Raw genomic sequence first — 15,947 nt, forward strand, 5'->3', positions numbered from 1 at the left:
CTTCTCTCCCACTCATTGAAGAGGCAAGAAATATGATACACATTATACATGTGAAGTTATACAAAACACATTTTCATATTAGTCATTTTATGGAAGAAAAATAAGAAAAATAAAGCGAAAAAATCTTCAATCTGTGCCTTTCTGGAGGTAGATAGAACTTTTCATCATAAGACCTTTGGAATTGTCATGGATCATTATATTAATCAGATCTAAGTCTTTCACAGTTGATTGTCTTTATAATATTGCTATTACTCATTTTATGGGGGGAGGAACCAAGATGGTGGAGTAGAAAGATACACATATGCTAGCTCCTAACCCACAGCCCATAAAATACCTGTAAAGAAGAACTCCCACCAAGTTCTGGAGCAGCAGAAGCCACAGAACAATGGAGTGGAAGAGTTTTCTGTTCCAGAGAGACCTGAAAAACTCACACAAAAGGTCCGTCGCGCACTAGACCCACAGCAGAGCCCAGCCCTGCCTCAGCCATGCGGCACTGAGAGGAGCAGATCCAAGCAGGCTTCAGGGACAGAATCTCCAGCTGTAGCTCAGGTCCCTCCACCCATAGAGACCAAAGGTCAGTGAGAGGGTCTTTTCAGCTCGCCGAGAGGGGAGAGGAATGTCCCCATAACTCAGGCCCCCTCAGGAGGCAGCAGCGGAGGCAGCATCAGACAGGGGCTCCCAAAGCAGGCAGGACCTCAGATCCATTGTTGAAGGTCTCCACGTAAAGCCCCTGAGGGAACTGAGCCCCGTGTGGCAGCTCTGCCCCCACCCAAGCAGCTGAACTTAATCTCACACTGAATAGCAGCCCCACCCCTGCTGAAGCCCTAAGGCTGGGAAGCAGCATTTGAATTACACCCCTAAGTGCTAGCTGGGCAGAACCAGAGGTGAGATGGGTGTGGAGAGGAAACTCAGAAGTTAAGTAACCATTTGGGAAAAATGCCCAGAAAAGGGAAAAAAAATAAGACCATAGAAGGTTACTTTCTTGGTGAACAGATATCTCCTCCCATCCTTTCAGATGAGGAAGAACAATGCTTACCATCAGGGAAAGACATAAACGTTAAGGCTTCTGTATCCCAAACATCCAAAATAAATATTCAATGGGCTCAGGCCATGGAAGAACTCAAAAAGGATTTTGAGAATCAAGTTAGAGAGGTGGAGGAAAAACTGGGAAGAGAAATGAGAGAGATGCAAGAAAAGCAAGAAAATCAGGTCAACACCTTGCTAAAGGAGACCCCAAAAAATGCTGAAGAAAATAACACCTTTAAAAATAGTCTAACTCAATTGGCAAAAGAGGTTCAAAAAGCCAATGAGGAGAAGAATGCTTTCAAAAGCAAAATTAGCCAAATGGAAAAGGAGGTCCAAATGCTCGCTGAAGAAAATAGTTCTTTAAAAATTAGAATGGAACAGATGGAGGCTAATGACTTTATGAGAAACCAAGAAAGCACAAAACAAAACCAAAAGAATGAAAAAATGGAAGATAATGTGAAATATCTCATTGGAAAAACAACTGACCTGGAAAAGAGATCCAGGAGAGACAATTTAAAAATTATGGGACTACCTGAAAGCCATGATCACAAAAAGAGCCTAGACATCATCTTTCATGAAATTATCAAGGAAAACTGCCCTGAGATTCTAGAACCAGAGGGCAAAATAAGTATTCAAGGAATCCACTGATCACCTCCTGAAAGAGATCCAAAAAGAGAAACTCCTAGGAACATTGTGGCCAAATTCCAGAGTTGCCAGGTCAAGGAGAAAATATTGCAAGCAGCTAGAAAAAAACAATTCAAGTATTGTAGAAATACAATCATGATAACACAAGATCTAACAGCCTCTACATTAAGGGATCGAAGGGCGTGGAATAGGATATTCCAGAAGTCAAAGGAACTAGGACTAAAACCAAGAATCACCTACCCATCAAAACTGAATATAATACTTCAGGGGAAAAATTGGTCTTCCAATGAAATTGAGGACTTTCGAGCATTCTTGATGAAAAGACCAGAGCTGAAAAGAAAATTTGACTTTCAAACACAAGTATGAAGAGAAGCATGAAAAGGTAAACAGCAAAGAGAAGTCATAAGGGACTTACTAAAGTTGAACTGTTTACATTCCTACATGGAAAGACAATATTTGTAACTCTTGAAACTTTTCAGTATCTGGATTACACACACACACACACACACACACACACACACACACACACAGAGCACAGAGTGAATTGAATAGGATGGGATGATATCTTTAAAAAAATGAATTTAAGGGGTGAGAGAGAAATATATTGGGAGGAGAAAGGGAGAAATGGAATGGGGCAAATTATCTCTCATAAAAGAGGAAAGCAAAAGACTTTTTAGTGGAGAAAAAAAGAGGGGAGGTGAGAGAAAAACATGAAGTTTACTCTTATCACATTAGACTAAAGGAAGGAATAAAATGCACACTCATTTTGGTATGAAAACCTATCTTACAATACAGGAAAGTGGGGGAGAAGGGGATAAGCAGGGTGAGGGGGATGATGGAAGGGAGGGCAATGGGAGGAGGGAGCAATTTGAGATCAGCACTTTTGGGGAGGGACAGGATGAAAAGAGAGAGCAGAAGAAATGGGGGGCAGGATAGGATGGAGGGAAATATAGTTAGTCTTACACACCACGACTATGATGGAAGTCATTTACAAAACTACACAGATATGGCCTATATTGAATTGCTTGCCTTCCAAAGGGAATGGGTGGGGAGGGAGGGATGAAGAGAATTTGGAACTCAAAGTTTTAGGAACAACTGTTGAGTACTGGTCTTGCCACTAGGAAATAAGAAATACAGGTAATGGAGTATAGAAAGTTATCTGGCCCTACAGGACAAAAGAGAAGATGGGGACAAGGGAAAGGAGGGATGATAGAAGAGAGGCCAGATTGGTGACAGGGGCAATCAGAATGCTCGGTGTTTTGGGGTGGGGGGAGGTGACAAATGGGGAGAAAATTTGGAACCCAAAATTTTGTGAAAATGAATGTTAAAAGTTAAATAAATAAATTTTAAAAATATTGCTATTACTGTGTACAATGTTCTCCTAGTTCTGCTCATTTCACTTTGCATCAACTCATATAATCTTACCAGATTTTTTAGAAGCACTAGATGGGCGGAACTGGAAGTGAGGTGGGTGTGGAGAGGAAGCCTTCCCTTTCATCATATTTTACAGCACAGTTGTATTCCACCATAATCATATGCCACAATTTTTTCATCCATTCCCTAAGTGATGGGCATCCCTTTAGGTAAAACTAATTTAAATAGGTCTTTGCTGGAGACTCAAATATATAATCATCCTCAAGTGCATTTAAGATAAAAATGAGCAAAGTTAAAAAAAATAGATGGAAAATTTTAAAAAATATACAAATATTTTTTACAACTTTTTTTAAACCATCAAGAACAGAGCTTTCATTCTTGAACTCTTCATTGAACTCACGATTCATGATGTTCGTTTAGACGAGGCATAAATGCCATTTAAGAACAAAGACGCAATTAGAAACGTATTGAGGGTATTGTAAGTTATCTAAAGAAGTAGAAGAAATCAGATGTGTAGAATGCTGATAGCTTTAATATTGAACAAAAGGAGATTGAGAGAACATTAAGTATAGATTGGTAAGTAGATAGGTAGATAGATGAGAGAGACAGAGAGAGACAGAGAGACAGACAGAGAGACAGAGAGAGACAGAGACAGAGACAGAGAGAGAGACAGAGACAGAGAGACAGAGACAGAGACACAGAGAGACAGAGAGACAGAGAGAGAGAGACAGAGAATGGCATGGAAAGAAAATCTGGGTCAGCAAGATAAGAACAATTCACCTGTTTGAGGAAGGGGATATAATTTCATGAGTTAGACAACAGGCAAGATCATATACCTTGTGTGATCTTTTCCATCACACAATTTCCTAAAACATATAGAAAATATAGCCTCTTTTTGTGCTTTTAGGAATGACAAATAAACAGCCCCAGAGAGTGTCCTGAAGAAGGTGACCAGGATGGTGACAGGATGGGAGAGCATGGCATATGGGGATCACTTGAAGGGATTGAGGATGGTTAGTCTGGAGAAGGAAGTGATAGGTACCTTCAAGTTTATATCTTCTGGTTTCACTTGTAGTGCAAATGAAAGGAATTAATGCCTCCTATACACAGTGTGTCTATTTATTGGTATTCAGACACTCTCCTCTCTTCTACAGACCTCACTAGGTGCACTTGCAAGGTCCCAGCCAGAATGATGCCTGCTGAGGATCACTTTTCCCCCTGCTTTGAAACTGCTCCCAACTTTTCTGTCAATATTGCCTTCCTCTTTTCCTTTCCTGTCTGGACAGATAAATGCCTTGCCTCACCCCTGCCAGAAGAAATTCAGAATTTCCTCTACTTTGACCCTTAGATTCACTTCCTGTCTTCCTAATGATGGTAGATCACTCCTTTGGGGCAGATTCCCTGGTGCATTCTAAATATAACTAGACCTTGCCATCTATGCTGCCTCAAAACCCTCAGAACTGCAGGGCCTTTGCGTTGATCTCACAGCTGAGATTGTGTTGTCTCCCCTCATTTTAGAGTGAGCTTCATGAGATTGGGAACTTTCTCCTTTTTCTCTTTGTATCCCTAATACTTAGTATAATGCTTGATATACAGTAAGTGTTTAATCATTTTTTCATTCATTTCTTCATTCATTCATTCACTCATTCATTGAGTGTACAAACAAAAAATTAATATCAATAGATTATATTAAAAGTATGTGATTCTTAGTATCTTTGGCCCCTTTTCTTGCCCAGCCCTTAATCCATTTAATCCTTGTGGAAGTAGAGTAGGGTTGTCTGGCTCTCAGCAGCATTTTGTCTTTTTATGAATTTCATGAAATGTGATGACCTCAAAATATCATTCTCCATTATTTAGTCTTCCAGTGATGGTCTTTCCAAACATGTTATTCTAGGCTAGGCTCTAAAGCCAGCACTCTTTTAGTTCAAGTTCAATGTTGGGATGAAATGAGGCATTTACAAGTTATTGAACATTTAACAAAGGAGGAGGTTTATTTTGCCTCAACACAGCAAAGATGTGCAATTAAGATATGGTAGCTTTTAGGTTCTTTGGTTGTGGCCCTCTTGGACTCCATCTGGAAACATGTCAGTCAGTCAGTCGTCAGAGTGCAGTGACTTCAGTGGTCTTGGGTACCTGCTAAGTCTGAGAGATGTCTACTATATAAGATTGGAACATTTTATGTCCCTAGACCAGAGAAGCTGGGACCAACCAGGTTGTGGAAAAGGAATCTATGTCAGAGTTAAGGAAGCAGCCTTAGGAAACTATTGGTCCTACCACAGATGGGCACACACTTGGTCATTAGGCCCCTTGTACTCAAATCTTTTCTAGCTTAGAAAGACCAACTTGAACTTGCATCTGCTGGTATAGGATTCAAAAACACAGGTTATCTCTATGTCACAAGACTGAATCCAAGTAGGACTATTGAAGAGGAAAAAGTTCTACCTAGATCTGCTTCATGGGTTTGTGGAAGAAACCCCAAATTCTGGAAGGCTATTTCAGCAAAATGTGAGGCTTGACAAATATTATTGTTTTGGTGATGGAATGTGTTTCCTTTCTAATGACCAGTGATAACACCAAGACACTAATCAATAATCACTCAAGCTATCATCAGTAAGTATTCATTAGGCTTCTACCCTCTGCCAGGTAATGTAACCGGAGATGGAGGAAACAAAGACAAAAACGAGATAATTCCTGCTCTTAAGGAACTTACATTCTGTTGGACACACACTACTTGGCAAGTGACTAATTAGTGATTACTGACTGTTGCAACCCATATAAAATGATACTACTACTGTTCTTAAAACTCAACATTTACTATAATTCCATAGAAAGAAACAACATATTATTTCTCTACATTTCTCTACCTGGTATCTCTGTGGCAATTTTCAAAAATGTCTTGGATTTTACATGTAAAAGACAATAGGAAGTTTACCTTCAATGTGGTTCAGGACTGAGATTTACAGGTCATAGATATGGTTCTGGGGAAAAAAAACCATAAGAAGTCATGTTGTCCAGTTCCCTCATTTTACAGGTAAAATAAATAAGATCTAAGGTTAAATGATGTTCATAACCTCAAATATGAAATAAATAGCAGAGGAAGTTTTCAAACCCAAGTCCATCAACCCCAAATACAGGTCATTTCCCACTGATCAGCTCTATAACAGGAGTTCTTGACCTGAAATCTGACACACACACACACACACACATTTTGAATCACTCTACTTTAATAAAATTAGTTTAGCAACATTCTATGAAGGAGTACATAGACTTTACCAGACATTGCTAAAGGGTTCCATAACACAAAAGCGATGAAGAACCTTTTATCTGGTAGCTTTCTTCGGAACTCATTTCTGGTTTCCTTTATTTGTTCCATTAAGGCCTTGACTACTTAAAGCCACGTCCAGCAGAAAGTCCCACAGTCTTTTAAAGTAATGGTCCTATCAACCAAAGACCTTTTATAGCCTCTAAGGATCCTGATGGACTCTGTTTATTGTTGTATTTTTAGTAGTTTAGCTTCTCCAAAGCTCTACTAGAGTAACTTCCCCTAAGTCCTCTTGGTTGGGTGTTTAAAAGTGCTTTTAGCACCTGGCTTATTGCTTGGCTTAAATTTCCTATAATGTTTCAACCATATCTTCAGCAGCAGTAAGTAATACTGGTCAGAACAGGGTAAAGAGTATGGGGGGCCTCCTCCTTTCCTGCAACATTATTTTTAGTTGTCATAGTTGAGGGGAGTTTAAAGCTTTTAGAGAAACATTGACAAATGGGATGATTTCTCCAATAAATTATTTGCAAAACTCTATATGACCATCTAATTTAAGGTAATTTGGGGTTGAAATATTGCTCCAATTACTCTCTGATTAATAGTGGTGCTTGACTGTGTTTCCCAGTTGGATTCTGAGAGAAATTCATGCAGGACTAAGTTCTTACCTATGTAATTCTGTGAAAATTGTTACATAGGGTGAGAAACTGGCCCATTGTCTAGAAATAGCTCCATTTTTCATATTCTTCCCTCCTGATTCATTCTCTCTGAGCAGAAATACTAATAGAAGGTTACCAAAGCTACCAAGGTAGTTTTCCCTTCTCTGCAAGCTATTCTGAGTGTGCTTGGATATTTTATCTTGATTATAAACATAAAGGGTATTCTTTTCTGTAAGTAGAAGACTAAGAACCTTCTGCTATTTCCTTAGACTAGAAAAATTTTGAGAAAGGTATCACAAAAATTTTTGAGAGGGAGCTGTGGGGAGTTTCACAAGTTATTTCTTGGCTTTCTGGTAATACAGACTTTCTAGAATATGTATGTTGTTAGCAATTTGACAAAGATAAACAAGAAGAGGAATAGTCAATGTTGGAGGTATTGTGGAAAGACGGAGTTGTGAATTGGTCCAGCCATTCTAGAAAATTCATTTGCAATTATGCTAAGGAAGTAATTACAATGCCAATGCCCTTTGAGTCAGAAATCTATATATTTCTATATAGAGAATATATATTCTTCTTCTATAATGCAACCCCAGGGAGGTGAGTGAAAAAAGAAAGACCCCATATCCACCAAAATATTTACAGCTGCTCTCTTTATAGCACCAAAGAACTGGAAATAAAGCAATTGTTCATCAATTTCAGAATGGCTAAAAAGTTGTGGTATGTGAATGTAATAGAATATCACTATGTTGTAAGACATAATATGAGTATTAGAGAATCATGGAAAGATTTGAATGTACTGATGCAAAGTGAGGGAAGCAGAGTCAAGGGAATAATATAATTACTACATAATAATAGCAGTTATTACATCAGACAGTAATTGGAGCAATATTTCAACCCCAAATTGCCCTAAATTAGATGGTCATATAAAGTTTTGCAAATAATTTTTTGGAGAAATCATTCCATTTGTCTAAAAGCTTTAAACTCCCCTCAACTATGACAACTAATATATCATATAAATGAAACAAAACACAAAAGAATTAAAAGTGAATGTTGTGAAATTTTAAAAGAACAAGCATAGCCCTACAGAAAATATGAGAAGACAATTGCTTCCACTCTTTTGCATAGATACAGATAGATCGATCTATATACACAGATCTATCTGTCTATCTCTCTGTGTATCTGTCTATATAATGTCAGACTTTTATGTGATTAGTTTTGATAGACTTTTAAAAAAATGGTTGGTTTTCTGTTTTATTTATTTCTATAGGGGACAACTTTCTTGGAGGGAGAGGGGAAAGTATACATTTAAAATATAGATGATTAAAAAAGATAATAATAGAAATCTTTAATGAATATTTATGGTATGTCTGAAATGTGAAAATATGGTATGTCACAAGTGTGAAAAATTCCTTCAATTATATGATGGTAAGCTTTGTCCTCGTAGGATATTAGAGTCAACAAACCTTTGTGATCATAAGGGACATAACTGTACAGATACATGGAGATCAGTATGAAAAACAGAAGTCCCTGCCCTTCACTTTCTACTCTGATGTCTCATTGTAACATAGAGGTGATCTTGAGTTCTCAAAGACAATCAGTGTATGTTCTAGCAGATCCTGCCACACTGGACTGGCTATGAGCTAGTCTAAGCAATAGTTTGCACTTTGGCCACTGGGTCATGAATGTTTTAGCCAGAAGAACTCATAAAAACATCTACTCAGGCAAAATGAGAATGAAACCTGCATTAATGGAAGGAATACTCAAAACAGCAAATTGACAAGTCCTTTAAAGTCCCAACCATTAAGGAGATTATAGTCTAATAGAGTCCTGAATCTCCAACTGTCATCTCTGACTGAAAAGCTGGCCAAACATATGAAACTAGATGTATCCCAAACTGAACTGTTCACCTTCTCTTACCCTGCAAACTGCTATTCCTCTAAATTCCCTTATTTCTGTTGATGTCATCACTATCCTTCCAACCACTTGGGTTTGAAGACTTTCTCACTCTTGACTGAAGTCAAACCAACCTACTTTCTGTTCCCTAAACCTAACATTCTATCTCTCACGTTTAGTACTCTGAGAGTTCCTGGAATGCACTACTTCCTCATTTCCCTTTCCTTTCTGACTGCTGATCTTATTAGTGGCCAACCCTCCATGAAGCTTTCCTCAATCTCAGGGTAACATTTTTGTTCCTTCCTCAAATATTCCTATTGCATCCCATTTTGTATTATATTTTTGTATTTATTTGTCACATCTCAGAAAAGAGAGTCAGGAAAACTTAGTTCAAATTCAGCTATAGAAACCTATAACCTGTGACCCTGGGCAAGGGTCACACACAACTGCCTCCATTTCTCAGGATAATAATAGCACCTACCTCCCAGGAATGCTGTGAGTATAAAGTGAGATAATATTCATAAAGTTCTTTGCAAACCTTAGAGCTCCATATAAATGTCGGTTATTATGCTTGGGATTGTTACTATTATTGTTGTAACCAATAGAATGGAAGCTACTTAAAAGTAGGAATGGTGTCATTTTTATCTCATCTCTGGTGCCTAGGACAGTGCCGTGCAAGTAGCTGGCATTTAAAAACTGCATATTGAATTCAATTAAAAGAGATAGTTGCATCTGCACTATACCTTAATATAATTTGAGATACTCATAGAGGAGGAAGAATGTGCTTGGCATTGTCTGAAGGGTTAAAGAATAAAGGTAGTTTGAATAAACAAGACACTTTGGCCTCTTCACAGGAAACTTACTCCCAAGAACGATTCAGGAAGTAGAAGCCCATGTGGCCAGAGGATAGAGTCCTTTGAACTGTCTTTTCCTTTTATCAAATAGCCCATGGGGCTAATTCTCCCTTCCTCTATCTACCAGAGGAAAAAGAAGAGTTTGGGAGAATCATTCAGAATGAACAGCTTGGCTTCATTTTATCAATTATCTGGCCAGACAAATTGAGAAGAGTTCTCCTTTTCCCTCTTTTTCTGTGTGTGTGTGTGTGTGTGTGTGTGTGTGTGTGTGTGTGTATATGTGTGTGCATGTGCGCATGCATACATACATGCCCAAATTTCTGTATAACTCCCTGAACAGCTGCTACTCTGGAAGTTTCTTGTTTTTAGATTTGCAGATGGTACTCAGAATTTTGAAAATGATTCAACTTTAGACAAGGCTGGCTCATCCTGTACTAGGGAAGGCAAAACGCTACCTTGGCTCTGACTCACAGGTGATGAAAAGGCAAACTCAATTCATGGAGAAATTGTCTGGAGGCTGGGAGGAGAGTAGATGTATGTAACATGATCATATTCAGTGAGCCTACTCACATGGTAGAAGGAGGCCAGCTGCTGCAGCTGGGCCATCTCATTTGTGTTCCTTACTGCTCAGCTCAGCATCTGATTAGGTTGTAGGTCCAAGAAGGGTAGCTTTCTTGTACATATAAGACTTTCCACCATCTAACACCCCTTTTCAGGGCTCCAACATTCCTCTTCTGAGGCACAGAAGCCCCTCTTGGCATATTTCTCTTTCCTGCCTCCTAACACCATACCATTTAAAGTAAAAAAGTCAATTTTGGGGAAGTTCGTGCTCCTAAATTCTAGCTGGTTCTACTACAGATCCTCTGCACGACTTCTATAAATATATTTGGTTAATCTCTCTACCTTTCCTCAGTAAAACAGGGCCATTAAAACTCACCAAATGGAATTTTGAAGAATAACAACCTGCAAATGTGAATGATATTTAAGCCAGGGTGCTATAGGAGAAAAAAGACCCTGAATGAATTATGAAAGTCACTGTTTCTTTTTAAAAAATGATACCCCCAAAGCAATTATGACAGCTTAGGGATCCTTCCCTTCTACGTTTCTTAATCTAACTCAGAACTAAACTGACTTTTCCTGGAAAAAATCATAGGCACCTGCCTTAGTTTATTAAAGACAAATCACTTGGCTGACTGCAAGGACATGATACATGATTTTGAGAAAGTTGAGCATCTTTTTTCTCTCAGCTGTCTTCATTTTCAAAATGGTTCTGGAAAATAGCCACCATTCTTTCTTTTCTCAAAACACGAAGTATTCAAAAAAGAGAGCTTAAAAAGCTTTTCCCTCCCTCATTATCAGAATCATATTTTGGGGTCAGTTGTCCTGACTGATATTGCCTGGATATAGCAGAGGCAGGTGTCAGACAGAGACATCCAGGAAAACTATGTAAACATGGTTTGGCTGAACCACTTAGGGTTATTTCCAATACAATTACCTACAAAGTTTGAATTGACAGGTAAAAGATAAGGACAGCAGTGGAAGGGAAATAAATGGCCCCCAAAAAAGCACATTTGAGGAGTTTGTTTCTTTTAAGAGAAACTAGGGAAGAAGAGAAATCATAAGCCTTTAAAATGTAATAGAGTTGTGTGTGATTTCCTTCTAGGCCTAAGTTCTGGTTGTTGTGTAGTGAGAAATGAATATAAGACTTTTACAGCTGCTCTGGGACTAGCTGGGATGTCTATGATTGGCCTGAACAGAGGCTTTCTTTGAAGGTTATGTGAAGACTTTGTCATTCAAAGTCAGCACCACTGACAAGTCCTAACCTCAGTAGGGCTTGGACTATACTGTAATGAATAAACTTAGAGTCAAAGAAACATTAGAAACAGGGTAGAAGCCTTTCTCCACATAACTCATGCAGGTATATAGTCCTAACTCACTTGAGTCAGAATCAGGGAGCACATAGTAAAGGAAGAACCTTATCAATAAATCCTACCCTTCTTGCTGGCATAAGTAGCATGGAACAGTACTAGATTTGGAGGATCTGAGTTCCAGTCCTGATCCTGCCTCTTACTACTTGGTCTTTGTTTAGTTTCCCTGGGCCTCAGTTTCCTCAACTTTAAAATGAGATAATTGGAGTAGATGACCTTGAAGTTCTATTCCAGCTCATGACTTCTGGTCCTGTGTTCTTATGGACAAGTTAGTTTATATGCAACAGAGGGGGAAAACATCTCATATTTGAAACTTCTGAAACAAAAAAGGTATTACTTGGCTTAACCATCCTTATTCATCAGCCTGGGCTTCAAAAGACAGTTTGCTTTCTCCAAAGAATTAAGTTCACCATCAAAGGACTAAGATTAACTAGCATTTAGAATATTCAAAAGAAGGAAGAAGTCAATTTCAAAAGAAGAGTTCATAATTATTTTGTTCAATGGAAGCATTATTAGAATAAGGGTATAGACTTCCAAGGTAGACAGAGTACTTTGAAAGAAGCACATTTATTTATGTATTTAAATTTTATCTCCTTTCAAGACTCATCTCAAGAGCCATGTCCTTCAAGATGCTTTTTCTTATTCGCTTAGCTGTTAGTCCATCCCCCCTACACATCTCTATCACTCTATTTTTATTTTATATAAATACTATCTTTGTTTATCTATAAATTTAGGATCATAGGATCACAGATGTAGAGTTGGAAAGTAACTTAGAGGCTACATAAGTGATTTACCTAATTTTATAGAAGAGGAACTGAGGCCCAGGTATTAAGTGCGATGAATTCAGGTACCATGACACTAACTTCAGCAATCACACGTAGTATTCCACATTGAGGTGTAAGGTCATTGAAGGCAGAGACTACTTCACTTTTTAATTTGCAACCACAGTACCTAGGATGGTGCTTGGTACATAGCAGACATGATTGATTTTATAGCTTCTGAGAGGCTTGTTAAAAAAGCAGTCACATCACTCCATAGTCATGTTCTCTACTGTGCTAAAATGCCACTAGATGTGGAGACCAATGAGATGAATTAAGATGAAATCTGCTACCAAATCCTTGGGCTAAGATTTAAATCATAATGCATAGACTTGTAACCAAGTTAAAAACTTGATTCTGAAACCATGATGACCTCTTTCACTGCCTCTCATTATTTAGCCATGGGTACTTCCTACCTAGTGTGGAGGAATTATAGCATCACTGGCAAAGGCATAAACTCCTCTAAGCCTTAAAATATGACTTAGGTGTAAGAATCAGGCATATTTCACTCTGCTCCCTCTATTCTAAAGTAGATCAGAGAAGTAGGGAGATTAAAGGCACTTATGAAATATATCCATCAATGCTTGAGTCTATCTGCAGGAAGCTCTCTGGACAATAACACCTTATGGGCAAGGATCACATCTTCATTTCTTACCTCAGCACTTAATATTGTGTATAGCACATAGTAGGACTTCATATATATATATATATATACATATATATGTATATATATATGCCAATCAATTGAATTAACTTGTATGTTATCATGAGAACTCTTAGTTTTGTTTTTGTTTTTGCTGACATACAGCATTCTATAGCAGAAAGAATACTGCAGTAGGAAGGAAGCAAGGTATTCAGGCTCTGGAATTTTGTCATCAATTACTAGAGGTATAATCTTGGACAAGTCTGTTAACTTCTCTGAATCTCAGTGACATCATCTACAAAATGGAATTAATGAGACCTTACCTATCTGAAGGAAAGAGACTGAGCTGCATAATTCCTTAAGATTCCATCCAGTACTAAGTGCCATGATCCTGGAAGTCTTCTTTGGATACGGAGTTTCTAAACTCTAGGTTCCTCCAGCATGAGCAATATCATCATCATCATCACCATCATCATCGTCATCACCATCATTATCATCCTCTTCCTCATCATTATCCCTATACATTCCCATTATCATCCATACCTAGAATGTATTGCCTCCTAGATACCCTACTTTCTTTCAAGCTCACTTCAAGTGTCACCTTCTACATGAGATACTTTCTTATCTCCCAACAGCTAGCACTTCCTTCTTAAATCATATGGTGTTTACTTTATACTTACTAATACGTGAGGCAATGTGGCATAGTGCCTAGAGAGCTGTTCTTTGAGTCAGAAAGAGCTGGATTCAAGTCTCACTTCTGACACATCCTAGCTAAGTTAGTCAAGTCACTTAACCTCTTAATGCTCTAGGCAATTTTAAAAGACTAAATTGTAGGGAAGGTGCCAGCCTGCATTGGTAGAGGAAGTTTCCTCTTTCAGAAGGTTGCTATACCATGTCACAGGTTCAGTCCCTAAGTCCTACACTAATATGTACCTATTGCATCCTAGAGAGAAAATAGTATTTTTGAGGGCAAGGACAGGGATCATTTATCTTGGTAGCCGTTGACCCATAGAAGATCCAAATAGATGCTTATTTGCTGACTAATTGATAATCAAGAGCCTCTGATGAGCAGATACCATCTGGACAAGATAGAGATTGGGGTAGGCACCCTAAGAAAATAACAGATGAGGGAGAAATATCTTACTCAACCGAAGGGTGTCCAAACTATCACAGCATGTTATTTTCTTAAAATGAAGGGTGAAGGCATTGAAGGAATTTCTTTTATGAGGAACCCAGAAAGATGGGCTCAGATCACCAAATCTGACATCCACTACAGAACACAGGGAGCCCAAAGAGCTGCTTCAGGACAGCAGTCAAAAAGGATTCCTTCTGCTGGATTGAGCCCCATGTAGAAATGATCTTTATAATATCAGTTCAAAGATAACAGTGCCACCCGAGAATGAGAATCCTTATATGTGTTCTTAAGCGGGCTAAAACCTACCTAAGTCAGGCTCTGTCAGCAGATCCCAATCCAGCCCCAGATAAAGAGTTATTTGAAAGGTTTGTCAAACAAGAGATGACACCCCCAGTTTCTAGAGCAATTTCGAGGTTGTTGTCTATTTTTTGGAAATATTTATAAGCTAGATATTTAGTGAGCTAAACAATACCCTCCCCACCTCCTTTAAAAATGTCTCAAATAGCTAAGCAAATAACCCAGCTGTTTTCATGAGTAAGTTAAACTTCTCAGCCAAAACAGTACTCTCTGGGCCACAAACACTAGCATTGGGTGGGCTTCCTCTCAGGAATCACAGTAGATAGCACTGGGTTGTTTCAGAGAACTGTTTGCCCATACAGGTGGGCAGTTGTGAGGATGGAGTCTGGACGTGGTGCTACCTTTAGGCAGGATTTGCTAGTTAGTCCTGAGAAAGATGAGTGCTTTTCACCTAACCAGGAGATGGTTGTGATAATGTTTTGGGAGATGGCTGAGTTGGCAGAATGGTAGCAGGTAAGTGAAAGGAGTTCTTGTCAGGAAGTTTCCATGGTAGACTGTCAAAGGCTGTAATTAGCATCTCTGTGGTTGAAGGATAGACAAAAGTCCACAGGAGAACGTTTGACTTTGAAAAGCTCCAGTATTGCAAAGCTGGGAATGAGCTCCAGGGCCTGCCATTTAGGGCAGGAAAGACTTCTAGTGTCTGGGAAAACTTGTGGAATAAGGAAGAGCCTTAGTTCCAGAGGAACTAAAAAAATGGAGGAAGCAATGAAAGAGGGACTCAGGAAGATGGAAAAAAGAGAAATCCCCAAGGCTAGGACTGGGTGCAATCCAAGGAATTCAGTTAAAAGGCACAAAATTAGAACTGGAGCACAAAGTCAAAGAGTAAAGAGAGGTTACTTGATTCTGAACCTTGAACTGAGGTCTATTTTTCTTTCATCTCCCTGGTTTATAGACTAGGATTCTTTCCAAGGATGAGAGCAGGGCTAAGATTGTAGATTAAAGATTAAATAGCCCTGGCTGGAAGTATTCCTGGGAAGGTAGCCAGTTTGGTTTGACAATATCAGAAGACGGCCCAAATCTTAACTGGTGCCAGGACCTCTTGTGCCAGAAAATTGCTTCCAATGCACTCTAAGAAGTTATCTGTCAGTAGGGTGTGACCTATAGTTTTTCTTTTTCAGGGGCTCTCTAGATCATTACAGTACCCAGAATTCCTGTGTTCTAGACTTTGACCCTATTTGCAAGCTGCCTAAAAAAAAGGATGTGTTCATCTCTTCTTGACTTAGGAGGCTTCTAGGGATCCCATATTAAAGTGTTCCTTTGTCCCTTCCTTTTGTTTTATACTCACTGACTGCCTCTCCTTATTTTCCCACCACCTTAATGACTGATTAATTGATGATTAAGAGCCTTTGACAATCA

This window comes from Notamacropus eugenii, chromosome 3, assembly GCF_028372415.1.
Source record: "Notamacropus eugenii isolate mMacEug1 chromosome 3, mMacEug1.pri_v2, whole genome shotgun sequence".
NCBI lineage: Eukaryota > Metazoa > Chordata > Mammalia > Diprotodontia > Macropodidae > Notamacropus > Notamacropus eugenii.